Source organism: Heterodontus francisci, chromosome 6, assembly GCF_036365525.1.
Source record: "Heterodontus francisci isolate sHetFra1 chromosome 6, sHetFra1.hap1, whole genome shotgun sequence".
Lineage (NCBI taxonomy): Eukaryota > Metazoa > Chordata > Chondrichthyes > Heterodontiformes > Heterodontidae > Heterodontus > Heterodontus francisci.
Window position 1 is genome coordinate 101,089,662 of NC_090376.1, and position 18,472 is coordinate 101,108,133.

Below are 18,472 nucleotides of genomic sequence, written 5' to 3' on the forward strand. Positions count from 1 at the left end.
AGTTGTCTCTGACCAAGTAAGGAATCTTTCAAGTGAATGGGCCAACCTAAATTTTAATAACTAATGCTCTGTAAATCTGTAAGGGTAACAACGTGACATCTTTTCAGAATGCAGAACATGTAAAAATATGAAACATTGATGAACTAAGTATTATTTTATGCATCACTTTAAGGCAAATACTTCAACAGTTAGAAACAGGACTAGTGTAGCATTGCAAACATTTTCTTTTTCTATTTACAATAATGCTTAAAGTCATTGTGAAGATAACTACACTGGTATCAATATTTTTTTCAAGTGAAATGAAAAATTACTCTTTTTCATGGTTCTTTAGGTGTTATTTTTCTCTTTTCAACTGTCATTGTCAATTTTTCAATCGCATTTCGTTGTTGATTTGTAACTTAGCCATATTTTGTGTACTTTTAGCTTGTAGGTTTTGCTGTCATGAGTACATTAATCTACAGTCTAACTTGATATATCACATGCCACATTATTTGTTCTATGTAAATAATGCATTTGTAACAGTTTTCAATGTGTCTGTTCAGAATAATGTATTATTAAAATGCAAAGAGAAAACATAGGAGCATTAAGAATGGGATTAGGCCATTCAGCCCCTTGGGTCTGCTTTGCCATTCATTTGAATCATGGCTGATCTGCACCTCCACTCCATTTTCCAACCTATGCTCCATTTCCCTCGATACTCTTGCTTAACATAAACCTATCGATCTCAGTCTTAAAAGCTCCAATTGTCCCAGCAATTACAGCCTTTTGAAGGCAAGAGTTCCTGATTTCTACTACTCTTTATGTGCAAAATTACTTCCTAATTTCACTTCTGAATGGCATGGCTTGAATATTAAGATTATAAGCTCAGAATGTGGACACATAACGCCAATTGTTCACTGCAAGGCGTGACCTTAGAGGTCCAAAATGACGTTCAGGCATCTGCACACATTTCTAATGTGAGTCGCGCTGTATGCTATATTGGTGATGGCATCAGTGTGTGCGTAGTGACCGTCTACCAGAGGTATGCAGAGAAGACAGATCATGTTGCCTTGATGCCAGCATGGGACTTTTCTGAGCTCAATGCTCTAGTTAACATCTCTTAATTAGGCATGACTGAACACATTCCCACCAGTGCTATTTAAAGGGATTATCAGCTACTTTGAGGTTGGCTGCTGATTGTTTTCTTTTGGAAGTTGTTATGATTGCACAAGTGTTTGGTGCTCACTATAGTTCTTTAAAGTGGCTAAAGTCAACAGGGAGTGGTGTGGCAGATGTTGAAGGACTTGATCCTGACTTCAAGGTTTCTATACACACCGGTTTCTCCCAGACATGGGTGCAGTAGTATGCATTCCCTTTGAAATAAAGCATGACTGAGAGAATAAGCAGAGGAAATGCAGAGCAGGACAAGAAGCTAAAAGAGGGAGGAGGAGAAGGGTTCTCAGCAGCAGGTCATAACCACCCGGGATATTCAGGGAGCAATCTTTCTACCAGAACCTCAGTAACGAACAATGTGTGAAATATCTATGCTTTAGTAAGGATGTCCTCACTGAAATCTGCCACCTGCTGCAGCCACAACTGCAACCTCAGAGTAGGGCAAGGACTGCATTGTCAATGGCTATGATGGTGATTATAGCCATGGACTTTTATGCATGGGGTTCCATCCAGGATGGAGTTGGAGACATTTGCAACATGTGGCACTTTTCATCCACTGTTGCATAAGGGAGGTCACTGATGCCCGATATTTAATGAGAGCTGATGACATTTCATTCTAGAGTGCAGAGCGAGCACATGCCTTTGCAATGATTGCAGGCTTCCCCGTGGTGCAGAGTGCCACTGACTGCATGCACATCACTTTGTGGGCACTGTATGTCAACTCTGAGATGTACTGCAATCGAGAGGGATTCCACTCCCTCAACATCCAACTGGTGTGCGACCATATGCAGCAAATCATGCAGGTCAGTGCCTAGTATCCTGGCAGCAGTTATGATGCCTTCATTCTGCAGCAGTCCAGTTTGTCATCTGCATTTGAGGCACCATGGCAAACCAAAGGTTGGCTAGTTGGCGACAAGGGTTATCCACTGACGACATGATGGATGTCTCTGGTGAGCAACTCACCCACACATAAATGCAATGAAAGCCTTGCTGCCACACAAATTGTGATAGAGCAGATTTTTGGCAAGCTGAAACAAAGCTTCTGCTGCCTGGCCCACTCTGAAGTACTGCAGAGCAGGTGGTCAAGATTTGTGGTTGTGTACTGCATACTGCACAACCTCGCCATCATGAGGGCAAAACCCTTACCACCAGCTATACAGCAAAAAGCTGAGGAATAGGAGGAGCAGGAGGAAGAGGAAGGGAGAGGGAACCTAGATTGCTGCTTTCTGGCTGGGGTGTCTGTCAACAACTCATCTGACTGCAGTACCAATAAACACAATCCCGGTTCACCATTCACCAACAGTCTCACATCGTCCTTTCCGTGTTACTGACCATCACAGTGCTTGCTTGGCCACAGTACAAAAAAAAGCCAAACCAAATTTATAAATCAAACCATGCCATATTGCAAACAAACGTCAACTAATCATCCTTGGTGCGTTCCCTTAGTGCCTGTTTTCTGTGTACCTTTGCTTCTCCTTGTGCTTCTATACAGTACTACCTCAGTGGCTCCAGCATGACTGGTGAAAGGCCTCTGTCTGTCATTGGGGGAGACTGCAGATGGCCTTGCAGGGCATCCTCAAGCAACCCTGGCCTCAGAAGGCTCAGCTTCAGATTGCACTCTCTCAGCATAGGCAGCTCAAGTTTGGGCTGGCTGATGGACAGACAACAGATTGTGTTCACTGTGTCATGCAGGCTCCCACCTGCCAAGAATGAGGCACATTAATTTTGCCACATGGACATTAGATTTCAAATTGTTGCTGGGAAGAAGAGAAGGCCTGTGACAAGAGGTTGCCAGGCCCCTGGCTGGGAAGACATTTTTGCATATTAACAGATAATGCTTGGAACAAAGGATGCCCTGCTCCAATACAATCCACAAACAGATGTGGTCAAACCAGCTAGTCACATGACGAACCTGCTTGGCAGTCTGGGTTTTTTTCTGAATTGTACAGTTTGAACTGAGAGTCTGCAGAAAATTGTTTGCTTCTCGATTGAAAAGACCTCTCCTGGCTGGCTTGCCACAGCCCCACCTGTCTGCTCCCATCTCTTTCTCACGTAACTCGAAAACCCACTGAAGACACATGAACCCTGAGAGAGAAAAGTCTCCCACAGTGAACAAGACTTAAGAAGAATATTGGGCCCCAATGAAAAGCAAGATCTACAGACAATCAAGGACTCTACAGCAAGCTCAAAGCACAGTAACAAAAACTCTTCAAATATTGCCTCAAATGTTTCCACTTTACTTTTCTTCTGCTCTTTCTGTCCTTATCTGCATGTATGTATTGCATATACATGCTAGCATGGGTGTGCCGTGTACCTGTAGGCATTAACTCAATTAGAGTTTAAGGTTAAGTTTAATAAATTTCAATCTTTCTTCTTTAAACCAAGAAAGCCTGCTTGTGCTGGTTTCTTTGCCTTATAATTTGAAAGCAGTGAACAAGGGGGAGCTAAAAACACGGTGTGTTTAAAATTAAACCCTATTATAGTAAGACCAGGTGAAGGCTGAAAGGGAACCCTGGACCTCTTTCTCACCTGGTCGTAACAACTGGTATTGCAGTCGGATGAGTTGCTCATGCACAGTCTGGCCAGAAGTAACCTTCGAGGTTGCCTCCTTCCTTCCTTCCTTTCCCTCCTCCTCCTGCTCCTCAGTTGATTGTTGCCTCACTGATGGAAAGTTCTGTGCCTTTATGATGGCAAGGCTTGGGTTGGCAGGCTGACAGGCAACAGCAAGGGCACATTCAGAGATACAGTGGTGGGAGGACGAATGCTGTCATCCTGACAGAGGACAGTGGGTTCACTCTCCATGGAGCCACCACCACTTCCCTGGAATGGCAACTCAGTAATGCTAGTAATCTGTTGGAGGACAGATTGCTAGACCACAGTGACCTCTTCAAACCCCTTTGAACACTGGTATCCAATGCTGTGCTCCCACAGCCAAAGACTTGCAGGTTGATAGGTAAATTGGCCATTGTAAATTGCCCCTAGTGTACTTCGGTGGTAGGAGAATGGTGGGGATGTGGTAGGGAATATGGGATTAGTATAAATGGGTGGTTGTTGGTTGGCACAGTCTTGGTGGGCCGAAGGGCCTGTTTCAGTGCTGTATCTCTAAATAAAATATCAGCCAATGTAGAAACTTCAAGAAAACGTAGAAATATGACCTGCTTCCAAATGTCAGGTTACAGGGTCCATAGACTCAGGGAAAGTTGAAAACTATGATCATGGTCTATTTTGATCACTTTAAACACAGATTCCTGAAGTTCAATCAGGGCCTTCTTGTTGTCAATCTGCACAGGTCCTGATATCCTAGCCCAATGTGCAGCTGCAAGCCTGAGAGACCTGCAGTTGTGCCTGATTTTTTTTAATTTTTAAATTTTATTTTTTTTAATAGAAGAATTATATAAAAAATGTTCTTGGTCCTTTCTTTTTTTTAATTCATTTATTAATGTGAGCATCGCTGGCAAGTTGCCCATCCCTAATTGCCTTTCAGAGGTGGTGCAGAGCCACATTCTTGAACCACTGCAGTCCATGTGGTGTATGTACATCCACAGCGCTGTCGGGGAGGGAGTTCCAGGGTCCCAGCAACAGTGAAGAAACAGTAATATAGTTCCACGTCAGGATGGTGAGTGACTTGGATGGAAACTTGCTGGTGTTCCCATGCTCCTGCCGCCCTTATTCTTCATAGATGGTAGAGATCATAGGTTTTGAAGGTGCTGTTGAAGTAGCCTTCGCGAGTTGCTGCAGTGCATCATGTGGATGGTACACACTGCTGCCAATGTGTGCCGGTGGTGGAGGGAGTGAATGTTTGAGGTGGTGGATGGGGTGCCAATCAAGTGGGCTGTTTTGTTCTGGATGGTGTCAAGCTTCTTGAGTGTTGTTGGAGCTGCACTCATCCAGGCAAATGGAGAGTATTCCATCACACTCCTGACTTGTAGATGGTGGACAGGCTTTAGAGAGTTAGGAGGTGGGTTACTCACTGCAGAATTCCCAGCCTCTGGCCTGCTGTTATAGCTACAGTATTTATATGGCTGGTCCTGTTAAGTTTCTGGTCAATGATAACCGTCAGGATGTTGATAATCGGTGGTTCAGCGATGGTAATGCCATTGAATATCAAGGGGAGATGCTTAGATTCTCTCTTGTTGGTGATAGTCATTGTCTGGTACTTGTGTGGCACAAATGTTGCTTTCCACTTACAAACTCAAGACTGAATGTTGTCCATATCTTGCTGCATGTGGGCACAAACCGCTTCAGTATCTGAGGGGTTGCAAGTGGTACTGAACATTGTGAAATCACCAAGGGCAGTTGCTCTCACCTCACCTCTTGAATTCAGCTCTTTTGTCCATATTAGGATCGAGGCTGTAATGAGATTTGGAGTTGAGTGGCCATGGCTGTACTGAAACTGAATGTCAGTGAGCAGGTTGTTGCTGAGTAAGTACTGCTTGAAAGCACTGCTGACAACACCTTTCATTGCTTAGTTGATGATGGAGAGTCGACGCCATCCAGGACAAAGCAGCCTGCTTGATTGGCACCCCATCTACAAACATTCACTCCCTCCACCACCGATGTGCAGTGGCAGCAGTGTGTACCATCTACAAGATGCACTGCAGCAATGCACCAAGGCTCCTTAGACAGCACCTTCCAAACGCACGACCTCTACCAACTAGAAGGACAATGGCAGCAAATGCATGGGAACACCACCACCTGCAAATTCCCTTCCAAGTCACACACCATCCTGACTTGGAACTATATCACCCTTCCTTCACTGTCGCTGGGTCAAAATCCTGGAACTCCCTTCCTAACAGCACTGTGGGTATACCTACCCCAAATGGACTGCAGCGGTTCAAGAAGGCAGCTCACCACCACATTCTCAAGGGCAATTAGGGATGGGCAATAAATGCTGGTCTGGCCAGTGACGCCCACATCCCATGAATGAATGAAAAAGAGACTGATGGGGTGGTAATTGGCCAGATTGAATTTGTCTTACTTTTTGTGGCTGGGACAAACCTGGGCAATTTTCCACTTTGTCGGTCAGATGCCAGTGTTGTAGCTGTACTAAAACAGCTTGGCTAGGGGCACCACCAGTTCTGGAGTGCAAGTCTTCAGTACTACAGCTGGGAAATTGTCAGGCCCATGGTATTTGATATATCCAGTGTCTTCAGCAATTTCTTGATATCACACAGAGTGAATTGGCTGAAGACTGGCATCTATGATGCTGGGGATCTCAGGAGGTGGTTGAGATTGATCAACTCAGAACTTCTGGCTGAAGGTGGTTGCAAATGCTTCTGCCTTGTCTTTTTCACTGAAGTGTTGTGCTCCCTCATCATTGAGGACAGGGGTGCTTGTGGAGCCTCTTCCTCCAGTTAGTTATTTAATTGTCCATCACCACTCACGACTGGATGTGGCAGGACGGCAGAGCTTTGATCTGATCCATAGGTTGTTGATCACTTAGCTCTGCCTATTGGATACTGCTTCTGTAGTTTAACATGCATGTAGTCCTGTATTTTAGCTTCACCTGGCTGGCACCTCATTTTTAGGTAGGCCTGGTGCTGTTCCTAGCATGCTCTCCTGCAATCTTCATTGAACCAGGTTGGTCCCCTGGCTTGATGGTAACAATAGAGTGAGGGATATGCTAAGCCATAAGGTTACAGATTGTTACTGAATACAATTTTTCTGCTGCTAGGCCTGTTCTGAATCTATTCCATTTAGTACGGAGGTAGCACGGCACAGAATGATGAATGATGGATGGTGTTCTCAGTGTGAAGACGGGACTTCTTCTCCGTAAGGATTGTGCAGTGGTTACTCCTACCAATGCTGTCATGGACAGATGCATCTGCGACATGGAGATTGGTGAGCATGACCAAGTAGATATTTTCCTCTTGTTGGTTCCCTAATCACCTGTTGCAGGCCCAGTCTCGCAGATATGTCCTTCAGGACTCGGTTAGCAGTGGTGCTACAGAGCCACTCTTGGTGATGGACATGGAAGTCCCCCACCCAGAATAGATTCCGTGTCCTTGCCACTTCCCAGCACTGTTCAACATGAAGGAATATTGATTCGGCAGTTGAGGGAGAGTGGTAGGTGGTAATCAGCAGGGGTTTTCCCTATCCCTGTTTAATTTCATTCCATGCAACCTCATGGGGTCCAGAATCAATATTAATGACTTCCAGGGTCACTCCCTCTTGACTGTATACCACCGTGTCACCACATCTGTTAGGACTGTCCTGCTGTTGGGACAGCCCAGGGTTAGGCTGTACAATATTATTCTGTGAGTATGACTATGTCAGGCTGTTGCCTGACTAATCTGTGGGACAGCTCTCCCAATTTTGGCACAAGTGGCCAGATTTTAGTGAGTAGGACTTTGCAGGATCAAATAGCTTAGTGTACCTTTGCGCTTCCGATGCCTAGGTTGATGCCAGGTGGTCTGTCCTGTTTTATTATTACTTAAATTTTCTGTAGTGGTTTGATGCAACTGACTGATGTGTTTGACCATTCCATTGCTGTCAGCCTGGAATTACCAGTAGGCCAGACCACATAAGGACTGCACATTTCTTTTCCTGAAGGTCATTAGCGAACCAGTTGGGTTTTTATGACAATTCAGTATTTTCATAGTTATTATTACTGAGACTAGCTTTTTCATTCAAGGTTTATTAATTAATTGAATTTAAATTTCCCCAGCTGCCATGGTGGGATTTGAACTCATCTTTCCAGAGCATTAGTGAGGGCCTCTGGATTACTAGTCCAGTAACATTACCAGTATGTTACCATTCCCCCTTGTAGTACTGCACCAAGATAGAAAATCCAGCACTCCTGGGCTTGGACGGGAGCAGCCACTTCAGATGCAATGCCCCTATACAGTACCAAAGCAGATGGTGTAGACTGTAAAATTTGACTGTTATTTTAAACAGCCCACTTGTGTGAGAGCAACATTTACCAGAATATGATAATGTCACTGAGTCGCTTGGTAAGCACCTAACAATGCTCTTAACAAGTTGAAATCTGTCCAACTTTATTAATACAGTTTGTGTGGTGTGCATTACTCTGCTGATTGCACTGATTGCATCAGCTGAAATGTTGGGAAAGCTTATGCACACAGGGCCCTGTATGCACTCAGTCCCATATTGACAGGTCTTCTGCTTTGTATAAGTAAACTTCATGCCTGCTTCAAAATGATTGCTCATGCAAACACCTCTTGTTCATTTGATATGTATATCACCAACACTAATCAAATAACCATATAAAAATCTGGCTCTGTCAGACAGTGGGTCTGTGAATGGTAAGTAGGTGTGGAGTACTTTGGAACCATAATCACGAGTATAAATTTGAAATTATAGTACATTGCCTGTACCAGTCAAGACTAGCATGGTCTTAAACAAAAACAAAAAGTGCTGCAAACACTCAACAGATCTGGTAGCATCTGTGGAGAGGGAAGCAAAGTTAACGTTTCAGATCTGTGGCCTTTCATCAGAACTGGCAAAGATTAGAAAAGAATTAGGTTTTAAGCAAGTGAAGGGGAGGAGGGGTGGGTGAGAGAACAAAGGGGAAGGTGTTTGATAGGGCAGGAGAGATTAAATAACAAAGCTGTCCTGGGACAAATGCAAAGTGTGTGTTAATGCTTGTGGTGAAAGACAAAGCATTAGTCCAGAGAGACTGTTAATAGCGGAATAATGAGCAGCTCTGACTACATGAAAAGCAGGCGCATGGTTAAAAAATAAAATATTTTAAAAAGGCCAGTCATGCTCTGAAGTTATTGAACTCAATGTTCAGTGCGCAAGGTTGTAGAGTGCCTAATCGAAAGATCAGGTGCTGCTCCTCGAGCTTGCATTGATGTTCATTGGAACACTGGAGCAGACCAAAGATGGAAATGTTGGAATGAGAGCAGAGAAGAGTGTTGAAATGGCCAGCAACCGGAAGCCTGGGGTCATGCTTTCGGACTGAGTGGAGGTGTTCAGCAAAGTGATCACCTAATCTGCGTTTGGTCTCCCCAATGTAGACCACACTGTGAGCAGCGAATGCAGTATACTAAATTGAAAGAAGTACAAGTAAATCGCTGCTTCACCTGAAAGGAGTGTTTGGGGCCTTGGATAGTGAACAGAGAGGAGTTAAAAGGACAGGTATTGGCGGAAATGACGGAGGATGAATCTCTGGTTGTGGAGGCTGGTGGGGTGGAAAGTGAGGACAAGGGAAATTCCGTCGTGGTTCTGGGAGGGAGGGGAAGGTGTGAGGGCAGAAGTGCAGGAAATGGGCCGGACACGGTTGAATTCCCTGTCAACCACAGTGGGGAGGAATCCTCGGTTGAGGAAAAAGGAAGAAATATCAGAGGCACTGTTGTGGAAGGTAGCATCATCAAAGCAGATGCGTCGGAGACGGAGAAACTGGGAGAATGGAATGGAGTCCTTACAGGAGGCAGGGTGTGAAGAAGTGTACTCCAGGTAACTGTGGGAGTCAGTGGGCTTATAATGAATATTAGTGGACAGTCTATCTCCAGAGATGGAGACAGAGAAGTCAAGGAAGGGGAAGGAAGTGTTGGAGATGGATCATGTAAAGGTGAGAGAAGGGTGGAAATTGGAAGCAAAGTTGATAAAGTTTTCCAATTAGGGGCGGGAGCAGGGAACGGCACCAATACAGTCATCAATGTACTGGAAAAAGAGTTGGGGGAGGGGACCTGAGTGGGACTGGAACAAGGAATGTTTGACAGATCCCACAAAAGGACAGGCAAAACTAGGACCTATTCGAGTACCCATAGCAACACCTTTTACTTGAAGGAAGTCAGTGGAGTTGAAGGAGAAGTTGTTCAATGTGAGAACAAGTTCAGCCAGGCGGAGGAGGGTGATGGTGGATGGGGACTGGTTGGGCCTCTGTTCAAGGAAGAACCAGAGAGCCCTCAAACCATCCTGGTGGGGAATGGAAGTGTGGAGAGATTGGACGTCCATAGTTGATGCTACTATCAAACGCATCTTCCCCTCCCTCTTCTGTCAGAATTCCGATACTGTACTGTATTCACTGCTCACAATGTGGTCTCCTCTACATTGGGGAGACCAAATGCAGATTGGGTGACCGCTTTGCTGAGCACCTCCGCTCAGTCCGAAAGCATGACCCCGAGCTTCTGGTTGCTTGCCATTTCGACACTCACCCCTGCCCTCTTATCAACATTTCTGTCTTTGGCCTGCTCCAGTATTCCAGTGAACATCAACGCAAGCTCGAGGAACAGCACCTGATCCTCCGATTAAGCACTCTACAGACTTGCGGACTGAACATTGAGTTCAATAATTTCAGACCATGACTGGCCTTTTTAAAATATTTTATTTTTTTAACCAATGCCTGCTTTTCAAGTAGTCAGAGCTGTTTATTATTCCGCTAATAACAGTCTCTCTGGACTAATGCTTTTATAAATAGACCATGCTAAAATCAAAGCAATATACTGCAGATGCTGGAAATCTGAAACAAAAACATAAAGGTTTTCAACACAAGCATTAAAACACACTTTGCATTTGTCCCAGGACAGCTTTGTTATTTAATCTCTCCTGCCTTTTCAAACAACTTCCCCTTTGTTCTCTCTCCCACCCCCGCCCCTTCATTTGCTTAAAACATAATTCTTTTCTAACCTTTGCCAGTTCTGATGAAAGGTCACAGACCTGAAACGTTAACGTTGTTTCTCTCTCCACAGATGCTGCCTGACCTGCTGAGTATTTCCAGCACTTTTTGTTTCGGATTTGCAGCATCTGCAGTATTTCGTTTTTATTTTAACTTGGTCTTATGTTATCTAAGAATGTTATGGGCTTGCTGCAGCATAATATCAAATACTCCTTTCTCCCTATTTATAAAGCTGATATTTTCAAATCATACCAACACTTTCCTTTCACAGTTCTTGAGAACATTCTTGCTGTACCGGCATCAAGCATTAACAACATTCATTTTTCTGTGCTAAAAAGAAAAGTACTAGCAATGTATAAATGATGTAAAACTGGGCCCCTAACTCTTTAGGTGGCAAGTCTAACAGCAATTAATCAAGGATATGTGAACTCTACTGGTGCGTTAAAAATCTTTTTGATGCTTTCAGAAATGAAAGGTCAGACATGAAATCTCCAACGGTAAGATAATCTCTGCGTAGTGATAGTTTTATCACACTGATTACTGCAGACTACCCCTAAGGAGGCAGGATTGTAATATTTCAGTGCTGCCAATGGTATTTAGTAATTTCATCCTCAACTACTTCACCCAGAAAATTTATTTTTAAAGAAATTCAAACATCCGTAGAAGGACTGTCACCTATATATCACAATTGAAATAACACAATGAAACTTGCTACTTTTTAGGAGATATATGTCAATGCTTAAACTTTGAAAGCCAAGGGATTAGTTTGCAGGTTTATAATGGTTTTACCATTATACACAACTCAAGCAGTCTCTGTCCATTCTCATTCATCCTTCCAATGTCAAAGCGCCCAAGGCAGGAGGGCCATGAATCATAGTCGGCCCGAACCCTGGCATTAAAGTCCCCCAGCAGGAACAGATGTTCAGTATTGGGAATGCTACTAATGATATTATGGAGTTCCTCGTAGAACTGGTCTTTATCTTCAGGTGAGGAGTGTTGGAGCATGGATGCTGAGTAGGTGTACTGGACCAGAGGCGGTGAGCAGTCGGATGGACAGTATGCGTTCTGAGCCATTTGAAGGTGGCTCTATCATGCTGAGCAAAGAGTTTCTGATGGTGAAGCCCACTCCATGCTGCCTTGGTTCTTCAGGATCCCTACCCTGCCAGAAGAAGGTGTAGTCTTGCTCTCTTAGAGATCCGCTTGCAGGGAGGCATGTCTCCTGAAGTGCTGCAATGTCCACATTGAGTCTACTGAGCTCGTTGTTAATGATGGCGGTCTTCCGAGAATCGTTGATTTGTTTAAGGTCTTCCGACAGGCCAGGACACATAGTTCTGATGTTCCAGCTTGCAAAATGAAGGGCTGGTACCTTCTTTCCTTTTTCCGTGCTGTTTGGTGCGGTGTTGCAGTCCGCTTTTCAGGCAATGACCCTGAGCTCCAAGCACCCATTGAAGCAGGTGGACTGTGGCGGGACAGAACCTTATTGACCGGGGGCTGCCCGGTTTGAGGCGGGCGGTAGCTGTCCAGTGAGGTGTGATGACCTCTCCCACCGACAAAGGCAACCCATGGCGCCCAATCTCTACGCCAATTGAGCTGGACTTATAACCCGTAACTGCTGCCTTCCGTGTTGTTTCGGTCGCTGTGAGACGACTATGGAGTGACCTCTCTATGGCGCATGCCTGGGCGAATGTATGGAGGTTGTGAGTTGCCCAAGCGTCAAAACCCCCCTCTCGGCCTTTCTGGTGGGGTTCAAAGGAGTGCAGAGCATGAGGCTTGGCACCGGTATGGCTGCAGGAACTGCCAGAAACATGCCAAAGGTGACACATGACCGCCTATGGGGTTCCGCTCTGGATTTTCTGTTAGGGTTTACTCCCTTAGCCTTGGACTCTCCCGGGATGCCCACAAGGCAGTGGGGCTGTTAGGGCCCCTGCTCAGGGATAGGTGGATGGCAGTGGGAGGAGGGGCTGCGAGGGGGCTGGATGGAGGGAAGGGGGTGCGAGGGGGAGTTGGGAAGGGGGCTGTAGAGGGGTGGGGGGTGCAGGGGAAGGGGGTGCAGGGGGAAGATGGTGCGAGGGGGAGCTGGGAAGGGGTTGCGAGTGGGGGTGGGGGAAGAGAGTGTGGTGGGTGAGCTGGGAGTGGGGAGCTGGGAAGGCGAAGCTGGGGGGGAGCGTGAAGGGGGTGCAGGTAATAAAACATTTCATCAGTTCCCACCATCGATGCCAGGAAAGCTCATCCGCGTCCTCCGGGAGTTGGGCGACAGCCTCGGGCGCCAGTACCTGCAGGAATTAGCCGACATTGTGCTGCAGATGCGCTACAAGCTGCACATCTCCTGCGGGCACTTTGAAGTTGTGGCCAAGGAGCCGTTCCACGATGGAGTCAACTGGGGCCGGGTCATGGCTTTTTACGTGTTCGGGGTTTTTTTCAATGCTTCCCTTCTGTACTAGGTCTTATTACCCTAGGGTTCCTCTACTCCTTCCTCTCTGCACTGGACTTACTGCATGCCCTGGCCGCGGACGCTCTGGACGATGTAGACAACAGGATAGAAGTTCAGAGTATCACCAGCTGTACTTTGCAATTTTGTCCAGTAGAGAAGTGTAGCCTAGGCATCCAGAAAACTGGATGTCAATTTGAGCACAATTCAGTGCTCAATGAAGAAAGCAAACAGCAGGTATGGCTGGGAGAGGGCAGTGGGCCCAGGTAACATTAAACTAGCTGTTAGCTTGTAGTTAGGGCTAAAATGTACTGATTAAAGAGCCAGGGGAATTTAAACAGTTTAAGAGGGTAGATTGGGGGAGAAAGCACTAAGAATGGGAGCAGATGGCCATGGATAGAGTTGCACGGTAAGGGAACTTCCTAGGGAGCCATCTTCCAGGAGCCATCATTATTATAATTCACAATTGTAGCCTACTGGATTAGAATATAAAGTTACAGTGTGAAGGAATCTGGCCATAATGAGGGGTTACAAGGTTAGAAGAGTTATTTCCCTGTGAATGAGGGATTTAAAAATTTAAAAAGGGTTCATCTTCCTCAAAGGTTAAAAAAGTTCATCTCCAGAATGCTAAATGGACATGAGGCTCTGAGTGAAAAATCTTGCCTTATCTTAAGAACCATAAAGGCAAATGCTGATAAGAGGGATTCACTCCTAAAGTCATCAACTTCACCACAGTGTCAAACGTTGATAACGTAGTTTTGCAAACTGTCACAAAAGCTACCACAGTGTAATATTTGATAAGATGGTTCTATGCTGATAGCCCTAAACCAGCCAACTGAATTTTTGACAAAGCTAACCAAACCCAAAAGCTGAATTATAATCTTGAAACACAGTTAGATGACTAATAAAAAAGCGACCATCACAAAGTTTGCAGCTTACTAATAGCCGGGCTTTCTTAGAAATCAACGAGGCCCAGACCTTAGCTAGACATTAACAGCTACACAGCCTTATTTGAGAAATAAAGGGGGATGAATTTAATTACAATTGAAGATAACATCCCCATAGATAAGAAATTAGTTATGTCACTTGGAAAATAGTATCAATATTGGGAGCAATAATTGGATTTTTAGATTCATTGGACTCTTTCCAGCGTCTCTCACAGTAAAGGTATGACGATTGAGTGAGGCGATGATAATTCTTCCCTTAACTGAAGGAGAGGTATCTCACTAACGCTGCAGTCTTCTACTCAGGAATTTAAAGTAAATGATACTTTAATAATTTATATCTTACTTAAATATTTTACTGTAACAATATTTGGATTTTAAAAATTGGATTGTCTGCTAGAAATATGATTGCATTTTCTATCTTTTCCTAGAACAATTATCATTGAAATTGACAGTCTCACCAACCGTGAATTGCATGTTCGGTTCTTTAATAAATTTGTATATAATTTAGAATTTATATTGTCTCCCATAGTCTTCTGTATCGCTAACTCATGAACTTGTCTCCATACACTCTTTGGTGGGGAGGTACATTACTGAGGAGAGATTCCCAGAACCTCATAATATCCGGGTATTATAATCTGGCTGAAATTTGTTTAAAAAGGCTATCTGGAGGATGGTAATATGATCATCTTGTTCCTTTCATTTAGGGAGAATTAGATCAGACCTTCAGACCTATTCAGTGTCTTTAGGATCTGTCTTACTCAACCTTAAATTGAAAGTGATCATCTAAGAAGTATGCCTGATCTAAGATAGCCTCAAAAAGGGACTAAGATTATAATCCACCACAACAATGCTTTCAAAGTTCCACATCAACCAAGATGAATTATAGTTACATTTTTGATTGAGTTTTGATTGTGGAAATAAGGAAACCAAAAATGGCAGCACTTTTAAGCTTCAGGTTTGCAAATTGTGGCAAGAGAAAAATAATTTCAGGAAGTCCTGCTGAAATGATAAGAATTGTTCTTGAAATTGGGAAAATAAAATTGATGATTTTTCATTGTTTATTCTTCAACATCCATTAATGCTTGTCTAATAGCATTTCGATGTTGTTAAATGCCCCATTCCATCAAATTTTGCCTGTTCATTGACATAGCTTGTCCGTTAATGCTGAAGCAGTGTGATTTAAATGAATGCAAATTCTGGAATATTCATCCTGTAAAACCTATAAAATTCATGAATGGCTGTGAACACCTTTCCAAAATAATAAAAAATGATTGTAAACTATTTTAAAATATCCATGTAAAATGTAACTTCCGCGGCCCATTCTCAGTGAACATGTATCAAAGGTCATCTTATGCAAATCTCCAACTGTTCAAGTGTGAAGTCTATGAGCAAAACCCTATAAAAAGAAATCTGTACCCTTTCCCAAATGTTTGTCTTAAATGGCCATCTGGCAATCTTTCTTGAACATCCGTGCATTGTTCTAACCAAAGCCAAGTTGAAGAAACATTTGAATGAATAAAGTTTATCAACTCAAATGACTGAAACATCAAACAAAGAAAATCTCCCTGAATGGAACTAGTATACTTATTCAATTCAAAAGGAAGTGCAACCTCATATAGAAGTCATTGGCTCACTGCCATTATGTGACAGAGCTGAATCTACTTGGCAATATTTACATTTGACATAATCTAATGAAAATATGCATACATAGAATAGCAGCATAAAAGCCTTTTAAGTATGGAGATGCACAAAAGGATTGTGAAAGTGCTTAGGCTGGCAGTCTGAACAATTACACCCCTCCCCAGGGGAAGTTTTATAGAAAGGTGACTGCAACTGCAAGTGAATCAAACATGCTGGATCTGGGGGAAGAGGGTTGGGTAAGTGTCAACTTCATTTCGATCAAGTACTGAAAGAGAGTCTTTAACATATAGAATAGCCATTCCTTGGTCCTTATTCTGTAGTCAGAATAACAGAAACCTTTTTCCCATCTGAGAATATTCTCTTCTTTTTAATAGATTGTCAAAATGCAGACAATTATTTAATGCTTTGCTCACAAATTTTGGAATGGTCCTCTAACAGGGGCCCCATTGAGCAACTGAACAACAATCAATTTCAGTAGCAATGGTTAGCAATAGGTGACATATCACTTTTGTCACTTAATCACTCCTGTCCGCCACCCTGTTTCCAACCTCTCCCTTTTGTTTTTTTCACCATTTACTTTTTCCTGGCTCTACACTTGCTTAGAAGCTGTTTATCTCTAACATCTTCCAGTTCCGATGAAAGGTCATCGACCTGAAACAGTCACTGTGTTTATCCGGCCGCAGACGCTGCTTGACCTGCTGAGTGTTTCAAGCATGTTTTGTTTTTCCAACAGTAATTCTCACAGTATGTTCTGTTTGTTTCTGTCCTTTAGTGTATACCTGTCAAAGGTTTATTTGTTTTATTGTTTGTATTTCCACTTTAGGTGTCTGAAAAAAAATCAAGAACTAAATAGAGTAGTGGATCCTTTCATCTCAGGAACTTTTGTTTGAATTCACTTCAGATGAATGCAGTGCTGATTGAGATCAAATCATTTGTTACACTCAGCCTGGGTGCAAGGGTGGCTAGAGTGGAATTTAAAAAAAAAAATATTTTCAATCCTAGCTTTCCTGACTGAGTGGCTGAGGTAAAGAATGATGTTGTTGTGGGACTGGAAATCAAGGCTGCCTGCTCCAGTTCCCACTGCAGACCCTCAGTTTGCTAGTTATCCCTCAAAGGACCAGGAAACGATGTCAGGTTTCCTTAGTTAAAGCAAAGCTGCTGGGTATTATGACATTCTGACACCTTCATGGCCATTTTCCCATTCTCTGGAATATTAGTCCAGGTCTCTGAGTTACTAGCTCAGTAACATAACCACTACACTGCTGTACTCGGATACATTTAAATGTCATGGGGGACACAGTGTGGGCACTATACTGAGACTGGGTTCAATGCACACTGAGTGAACTTTAGTTTGGATCTGGGCCTTGATGCAACAGACTTTTGTTGCTGACAACAGTAGAAAAGCATGTAATTCCACAACACAGATCTCTCAAATTAATAAACACAAAATATATAAATAGGGTTCAACCACCCTCTGACTCAGCAGGTTTATTCTATCAATAGTTGAGCTATTTCAGTCAGGCTTGCAACTCTAAAATAAAAACAAGAAATGCTGGAAATACTTAGCAGGTCTGGAAGCATCCCTGATTTCCCACAGGTGCGAGCTCTCCTGCCGTGACTTACCTTTAAATTAATTTAGTTACTCCCTTTAAAAAATACTAATTACACTAGGGACCTTGTTCTACTCCAAACACTACCCAGTACAATCTAAAGTCCTTAATAAATGACACTAATTTAAGTAGTACTACTCACCTTATCACTTGAGTTTTTAAAAAAAAACTTTCCCCTTTTTTAAGCAATTTAAATGCACTTACAGCTGTTACTTACCCAACCAATCACCTTGCAGAATTCCCGTGATGTCACTGTAAGTTTTTTTCCCCTCTTTTTGAGTCTCAGCCCGTGCTGAGAAACACAGAGAGTCTGCCGTCACTCCGGATCAGGTTCCACGCAGGTCCGCCAGCTGCCACTCCGCTCTGCTCCCAGGTAAATGAAAGAGGGCCTCGAGCCCTGTTCTTTATTTCCAGCCGCTGCTCCGGATCAGGTTCCATGCAGGTCCACCAGCCGCCCCTCTGCTCCCAGGTAAGTGTAAGAGGGCCTCGAGCCCTGTTCTTTATTTCCAGCCGCTGCTCCGGATCAGGTTCCATGCAGGTCCACCATCCGCCCCTCTGCTCCCAGGTAAGTCTGTTTAAAGTCAGTTTATTTAAAAACATCGGACTGAGTTTCGCAGCTGACAGCTGCTGAAGCAGGAACGCGCTTCCCAACATCAGACAGATTTGGGGTCTTCCGGCGAGCTTTTTAAAAAAGTCGGAGAAGCCTGAATCGATCCAATGTCGGGAAGCATATTCCTGCTTCAGCAGATGCCAGCTGTGAAACTGACAATGCAATGTTTTTCAAAAGGCCGGTCCGCAAGGAGCAGACAAAGAAAAATTTCCCATCCCCTGTCACAGAGCCCTGGCGAGGATGAGGGCATGGCCCCCGGTACAGTTTATACCATCGGGCCAGATGGTAACATTTGGCGGGCAGGATCCGGCCCACGGGCATATGTTGGAAAACCCTGTTTTAGATTCTCCCACAAGAGGAAGCATCCTTTCCACATCCATCCTGTCAAGACTCCTCAGAATATTATACGTTTCAATCAAGCCGCCTCTTACTCTTCTAAACTTCAACAGATACAAGCCTAGCCTGTCCAACCTGCCCATTCCAGGTATTAGTCTGGTAAAC